The sequence below is a fragment of the Bufo bufo genome, chromosome 3 (assembly GCF_905171765.1).
Source record: "Bufo bufo chromosome 3, aBufBuf1.1, whole genome shotgun sequence".
Taxonomy (NCBI): Eukaryota; Metazoa; Chordata; class Amphibia; order Anura; family Bufonidae; genus Bufo; species Bufo bufo.
The window spans coordinates 39,972,901-39,980,771 of record NC_053391.1 but is presented as its reverse complement, the minus strand read 5'-3'; positions in this window follow the sequence as shown (position 1 = coordinate 39,980,771).

The following is a 7,871-nucleotide window of genomic DNA, read 5'->3' as shown; positions in this document are numbered from 1 at the left end:
GGTATATGGAGCCTGGTATAGATGCCCCCATTTGTAGGTAGCCAGGTATAGTTGCCCACAGTATTAGGTAGCCAGATATAGATGCCCCAGTATAGGTTAGACAATAGCCAGCTTATAGTGCTTTAGTATAGGTTAGCCAGGTATAGTACCCCAATAAATATAGGTTAGCCAGGTATAGTGCCCCAGTATAGGTTAGCCCAGGCGAGTGGCGTACACACATTCCATGGGGCCCCAGTGCGAAACTGATCCATGGATGGTGCCCCTTCCCCGTCAAAGCCACCCCCCCCCACTGCAACTGCGACCCCTGTATGTACGCGTCTTCTCCCATGTGCCCTCGTGTGCCATACAGTGCCCCCATGTGCCATACAGTGCCCCATGTGCCATTCCTTGCCTCAATGTGCCATACAGTGCCCCCATGTGCCATACAGTGCCCCCATGTGCCATACAGTGCCCTTATGTGCCATACAGTGCCCCACATTGCCCTCATGTGCCGTACAGTGCCCCCATGTGCTGTACAGTGCCACCATGTGCCGGTGAAGACTCTGAACCTGCAGGCGGACTACGGGCCACACTCCTCCAACATGAAGTGCTCCCGCTCCAGGCTGTAGTACCTTCGTATGTGTGGCTGGGGTGCTCAGTGAGGCAGGCTCCAGCAGTGCAGGAAGTCCGGGGCTTGCTGGCGTCTCTTCTCTTTGGCGGCGAGCGTCAGACACTGCTCTCGTGAGGCGCGGGGACGTGATGACGTCGCAGGCTCGGCCGTAGGGCTGCAGTAAACGAATATTTTAGTAATCGAGTATTCTATCGATTATAATTTCTCGATTCATCGAGTAATCTAATAAGAAAAACCTCCTTAAAATAACGTATGAAATTAGGCATGTATAAAGTTATTGGTTTGAAGGGGTTAATGGAAGCACCTTGGCATTAGGCATGTATAAAGTTATTGGTTTGGAGGGGTTAATGGAAGCACCTTGGCATTAGGCATGTATAAAGTTATTGGTTTGAAGGGGTTAATGGAAACACCTTGGCATTAGGCATGTATAAAGTTATTGGTTTGAAGGGGTTAATATACATGCCCATTGCCAAGGTGCTTCCATTAACCCCTCCAACCAATAACTTTATACATGCCTAATGCCAAGGTGTTTCCATTAACCCCTCCAAACCAATAACTTTATACATGCCCATTGCCAAGGTTCTTCCATTAACCCCTCTCCAAACCAATAACTTTATACATGCCAGCCTAATGCCAAGGTGCTTCCATTAACCCCTCCAAACCAATAACTTTATACATGCCCATTGGGTTTGGAGGGGTTAATGGAAGCACCTTGGCATTAGGCATGTATGAAGTTATTGGTTTGTAGGGGTTAATGAAAGCACCTTAGAGGTGCGTTCATTAACCCCTCTCTACACCACAACGTGGTGCCTTCAGCCTCCATTAACCATCTGCAATCTGCCTTTCATTTCAATATCAATTTACAGTGACTCCGATTCACCCCTGGCGTGCCTCAAGTGCTGTTAACTTAATAAATTACCTAATGGCTTTGGCACTAGTGAGGAGGGCGCAGCCGCAGACACATGGGGTCCGAGACCGTCTTCATCCCAGCATGCACTGGGACTTACGTGACGTCGATGTATGAGCGCAACTGCACATTACGCAAAGTCCTGCCTCTCTGGCCTCCGGAGGACACGGAAGCGGTGAGTGAGACGCAGCCCTACTCGGCGGAATTCGTCGGATTCGAATTCCGGAAAGGACGTCGGGATTCGAGTCCACGAATCCAGCAAGATTCGATGGATTCGTGGATTCGACGAATCCCCCGTCCCATCTCTAATTTTTACCGTCGAGTGGTTTTGTTCCTCTTTGGACATTGGACCTTGGTAGTTCTGTATGTTCTCTTTCGTGGTTCTTACCTCAGTTTTTAGTTCTGTTTGAAACTCCTCCTCTCCGTCCTCTGCGGCATTTTTTCTTTTTTGACCCTTCTGATGTTTTTTTATTGCTGGTTTGAAGAAGTCCGTGATTATTGTGGTGTTGCCCGCAGGTTGTCTTAAGGTGTACGTTGCTTCCGGGGTCAAGGCCCCAGGCAGCGGTAAAAAAGACACCGAATGATTAGCTGTTAAATTAAGGGGTGTAGATGGGGATTCTGAGAGACTTTCGTCATGGATAGTGAGTAATGAATCCTCAAAAATTATGGAGTCGGTCCCAACGGAGTGTGAGGAAGAGGGTACCGACGGAAAAGAGGTGGGGGGAAGGTTAAGTGGACAGCCTTGGGGAAGACTGGAGGGGGAAAAAGGAGGAGAGACCGGGATCGGGAGTGAGGGGATTTGGTTAATGCGGGGGACTGCATGGAAGTGGTAGTTACCAACCGAGTGGGGGTGGCAGTGCCAGAGGCATAGGCAAGAGGTCCCACAGCGTCTGGATCTAGGGAAAAAGAGGTATGGATGGAACTGATATCAGGGGCAGTCCTGTGTACCGGAACATTCCGTGTAGGGGGGGGGGGGGGGGGGGCGTGGTTTGAAAACCGCAGCAGAGGAATGTAGTTCTTGCCCCCGAGTGGGCCGATTGCTATGGAATCTGATGTAGGTCTGGGGGGGACGGGCATGTGGTTTGGCGTAAGTTGGGTGAGGGACCTGGTGGGTCTCTGAGGCCATATGTGGATTGGGCCGATGTTTTGCGGGAAAGTCGGCTTTGGGCTTGGCTGTGAGCCAAAACTTAATACCACCATTGAGAATATCGTGTCTGTCCCTAGCGAGTTTGGAGGATTTTTTTTTAGCAATGGTGTCGCGTTTATGCTTGAGTAGTCTACCTGTAATTAGTCTATCATATTTGGTGTAGTCAGCATGTTTATTATGTTGAATTAAAAGACTGGTTTGTGAGTAAATTTGTTCTTTAAGTGTACTACACAAAGATTCACGTTTGGCGCTTAAACGTCTCAACAACCCCCTTGAACAATCTAAAAGATAATTGTCCCAATCGTGTGTAAAGTCAACATCATTCTTGAAGGGACTTTCAAGTCTCAGGCGTAAACCGCGTGGGACTAGGGATTCCTTGAGGTACACCTCAAGAAGAATCCAATCGAGATAATGTTGGATCTCTTCTTTGAGTGAATTTTCCAGCTGGAAAAACAGACCAGCTAGATCTTTAGAGTTGATAGTTCGGAAGATGGAGATTCTTATTATCTTTACTGCAGAATAACTACGAAAACAATTTGCAATCCCTAAAATACTAAAATAATAAAATATCTGCACACAAAGTATTAAAACCACATCAATCAGTAACACAATGTAGAAATGCAGTCAAACATGTGCCTTTCTTGTGAATGACAAATATCAAATTAGTCCACTGTTTGTATATATGTGTATATATATCACTCCTTTTCAGGAATATTTATGTCCTTGGGTACAGAATACAGCACTATAGTTCAAGGAATGGTAGTTGATGTCCTGATTTCCTTAAAGTGCAACAATGCCGTTCGGGGTGCAGACATTCAATGCAGCCTGATGTGTGATAATCCAGTTTTGTTCAAATCAACATAGGGTTTACCTGGGTCCGTTCATCTATTGCGCTGAATGTGTCAGCCAGCCGGCTGTAAGGTGCGCTATATAAATTTCTCTTACCGGATTCTCAGGTATGCCCCTTGCCCGCCTCCTGATGATCGGCGTCTCTTACCGACCTCCCGCTTCTCACACTTTTCGCAGCGTCCCACGTGGTGACGAAGTCAGCACGGTGTATCACGTGATGCGGAAGTAACTCTCCTTGCCGGTCAGCTGATTTTTCGATCAGCTGATTTTTCTTGCCGGAGATCCTGGCTGGGCTTAGGCTATTTCTTAGACAGGCCTGTCATTAGAGGTGAAATGTCCTTTATGTGTACATCGATTCTCTGCGCTCACTTCCTGGGACCATACGCGTTTCGGGGACAACCCCTTCCTCAGTGGTTATCTCTCCCACCCTAAGCATTTGCCCCAGCAGTGTTTTTGGGAGGCCTTTTTGGTTCTTTCTTATTGTGCTACATGCCACCGTACTTCTGTTAGCAAGGCACTTAAAAAGTGATATATTGGAATAAAAGTTGTCAAGGTACAGGTGGTATCCTTGATCCAGCAATGGGTGAACCAAATCCCATACAATTTTTCTGCTTATTCCAAGGGTGGGGGGACATTCTGGCGGTTCTATTTTAGAATCCTTCCCCTCATATATTTTAAAGCGATGTGTGTAGCCAGTTTCACTTTCACCCAATTTATACAGCTTGATGCCGTATCTTGCCCTCTTGTTAGGCAAGTACTGTCGAAAATGCAGCCTTCCTTTGAAGTTCACTGGGGATTCGTCAACAACAATATGTTTATCAGGGGTATATAGTTCTGCAAACATAGAATTGAAATGGGTAATTATGGGCCTTAATTTATACAATCTATCAAAATTGGGATCATCTTGGGGTGGGCATCTGGTATTATCATGTAGTGTATAAATTAAAAAAAACTACCCTGCAATCCCCATACAGCCTGTGTGATCCCCGTTAAAATCAGCTGCCCCTGCGCCTCCACATCATCCCCATACAGCCTGTTGGATCCCCGTTATCAGCGCCATACAGCCTCTGTAAAAATAAACTGCCCTGCGATCCTAATAAAGCAGCTGGTAATATAAGCTGACGATGCGCGTTCACATCGCTGTGAAAATAAGCTGCCCTCACCTCGTCCCCATCAGCCCCATACAGACTGCTGCCCTCAGCTCGTCCCCATCAGCCCCATACAGACTGCTGCCCTCAGCTCGTCCCCATCATCCCCATACAGACTGCTGCCCTCAGCTCGTCCCCATCATCCCCATACAGACTGCTGCCCTCAGCTCGTCCCCATCAGCCCCATACAGACTGCTGCCCTCAGCTCGTCCCCATCAGCCCCATACAGACTGCTGCCCTCAGCTCGTACCCATCCTCCCCATACAGACTGCTACCCTCAGCTCGTCCCCATCAGCCCCATACAGACTGCTGCCCTCAGCTCGTACCCATCAGCCCCTTACAGACTGCTGCCCTCAGCTCGTACCCATCAGCCCCATACAGCCTCTGTAAAAATAAACTGCCCTGCGATCCTGATACAGCAGCTGGTAATATAAGCTGACGCTGCGCGTTCACAGCGCTGTGAAAATAAGCTGCCCTCAGCTCGTCCCCATCAGCCCCATACAGACTGCTGCCCTCAGCTCTTACCCATCATCCCCATACAGACTGCTGCCCTCAGCTCGTCCCCATCAGCCCCATACAGACTGCTGCCCTCAGCTCATCCCCATCAGCCCCATACAGACTGCTGCCCTCAGCTCGTACCCATCAGTCCCATACAGCCTCTGTAAAAATAAACTGCCCTGCAGTCCTGATACAGCAGTTGGTAAATGTAAGCTGCTCGTAAAAGTAAGCTACCCTGGCGCTGCGCGTTCACAGCGCTGTAAATGTAACCTGCTTGTATAAGTAAGCTACCCTGGCGCTGCGCGTTCACAGCGCTGTAAATGTAAGCTGCCCATAAAAGTAAGCTACCCTGGCGCTGCGCGTTCACAGCGCTGTAAATGTAACCTGCTTGTATAAGTAAGCTACCCTGGCGCTGCGCGTTCACAGCGCTGTAAATGTAACCTGCTTGTATAAGTGAGCTGCCCTGGCGCTGCGCGTTCACAGCGCTGTAAATGTAACCTGCTTGTATAAGTAAGCTACCCTGGCGCTATGCGTTCACAGCGCTGTAAATGTAACCTGCTTGTATAAGTAAGCTACCCTGGCGCTGCGCGTTCACAGCGCTGTAAATGTAAGCTGCCCGTAAAAGTAAGCTACCCTGGCGCTGCGCGTTCACAGCGCTGTAAATGTAACCTGCTTATACACTGCGTGCAGAATTATTAGGCAAATGAGTATTTTGACCACATCATCCTCTTTATGCATGTTGTCTTACTCCAAGCTGTATAGGCTCGAAAGCCTACTACCAATTAAGCATATTAGGTGATGTGCATCTCTGTAATGAGAAGGGGTGTGGTCTAATGACATCAACACCCTATATCAGGTGTGCATAATTATTAGGCAACTTCCTTTCCTTTGGCAAAATGGGTCAAAAGAAGGACTTGACAGGCTCAGAAAAGTCAAAAATAGTGAGATATCTTGCAGAGGGATGCAGCACTCTTAAAATTGCAAAGCTTCTAAAGCGTGATCATCGAACAATCAAACGTTTCATTCAAAATAGTCAACAGGGTCGCAAGAAGCGTGTGGAAAAACCAAGGCGCAAAATAACTGCCTATGAACTGAGAAAAGTCAAGCGTGCAGCTGCCAAGATGCCACTTGCCACCAGTTTGGCCATATTTCAGAGCTGCAACATCACTGGAGTGCCCAAAAGCACAAGGTGTGCAATACTCAGAGACATGGCCAAGGTAAGAAAGGCTGAAAGACGACCACCACTGAACAAGACACACAAGCTGAAACGTCAAGACTGGGCCAAGAAATATCTCCAGACTGATTTTTCTAAGGTCTTATGGACTGATGAAATGAGAGTGAGTCTTGATGGGCCAGATGGATGGGCCCGTGGCTGGATTGGTAAAGGGCAGAGAGCTCCAGTCCGACTCAGACGCCAGCAAGGTGGAGGTGGAGTACTGGTTTGGGCTGGTATAATCAAAGATGAGCTTGTGGGGCCTTTTCGGGTTGAGGATGGAGTCAAGCTCAACTCCCAGTCCTACTGACAGTTTCTGGAAGACACCTTCTTCAAGCAGTGGTACAGGAAGAAGTCTGCATCCTTCAAGAAAAACATGATTTTCATGCAGGACAATGCTCCATCACACGCGTCCAAGTACTCCACAGCGTGGCTGGCAAGAAAGGGTATAAAAGAAGAAAATCTAATGACATGGCCTCCTTGTTCACCTGATCTGAACCCCATTGAGAACCTGTGGTCCATCATCAAATGTGAGATTTCACAAGGAGGGAAAACAGTACACCTCTCTGAACAGTGTCTGGGAGGCTGTGGTTGCTGCTGCACGCAATGTTGATGGTGAACAGATCAAAACACTGACAGAATCCATGGATGGCAGACTTTTGAGTGTCCTTGCAAAGAAAGGTGGCTATATTGGTCACTGATTTGTTTTTGTTTTGTTTTTGAATGTCAGAAATGTATATTTGTGAATGTTGAGATGTTATATTGGTTTCACTGGTAAAAATAAATAATTGAAATGGGTATATATTTGTTTTTTGTTAAGTTGCCTAATAATTATGCACAGTAATAGTCACCTGCACACACAGATATCCCCCTAAAATAGCTAAAACTAAAAACAAACTAAAAACTACTTCCAAAAATATTCAGCTTTGATATTAATGAGTTTTTTGGGTTCATTGAGAACATGGTTGTTGTTCAATAATAAAATTAATCCTCAAAAATAATAATAATTCTGCACTCCCTGTATAAGTAAACTCAGAACAGCATATATTATAGAAATACAAAGTCTTTATTGGACATACACTTGTATAAAACATAGAAATCCGTATACATAAGCAGCATTACATCACATAGGATGATTTCCAACTTGGCTGTTACATTATATTATAAATTTGCAATAAAAAGTCCCTGGCTGTGCAATACAATAATCAATCACAGTCCTCAGTCAGCATAAATAAAGTGCATAGTGCCATAACTAAAACATGACATAGGGAAAATACATGCAATACAAATAAATACAGACCAAGTAATCCTGGATCCCAACACGTGTTTCGCAGTCGCTTTCTCAAGGGATACTGGTTGTGTGTCTGAACTAGTCATATATAGTCTCCTAATTAAGTTGATTATGTGGTCTTGTGGCCAACCCATATGTACGAACGGGAAGCCTTTAGGCAGCTAAAAATTTCAGACTGTTACCGGAAACTGACCTTTAATCCCTTGAC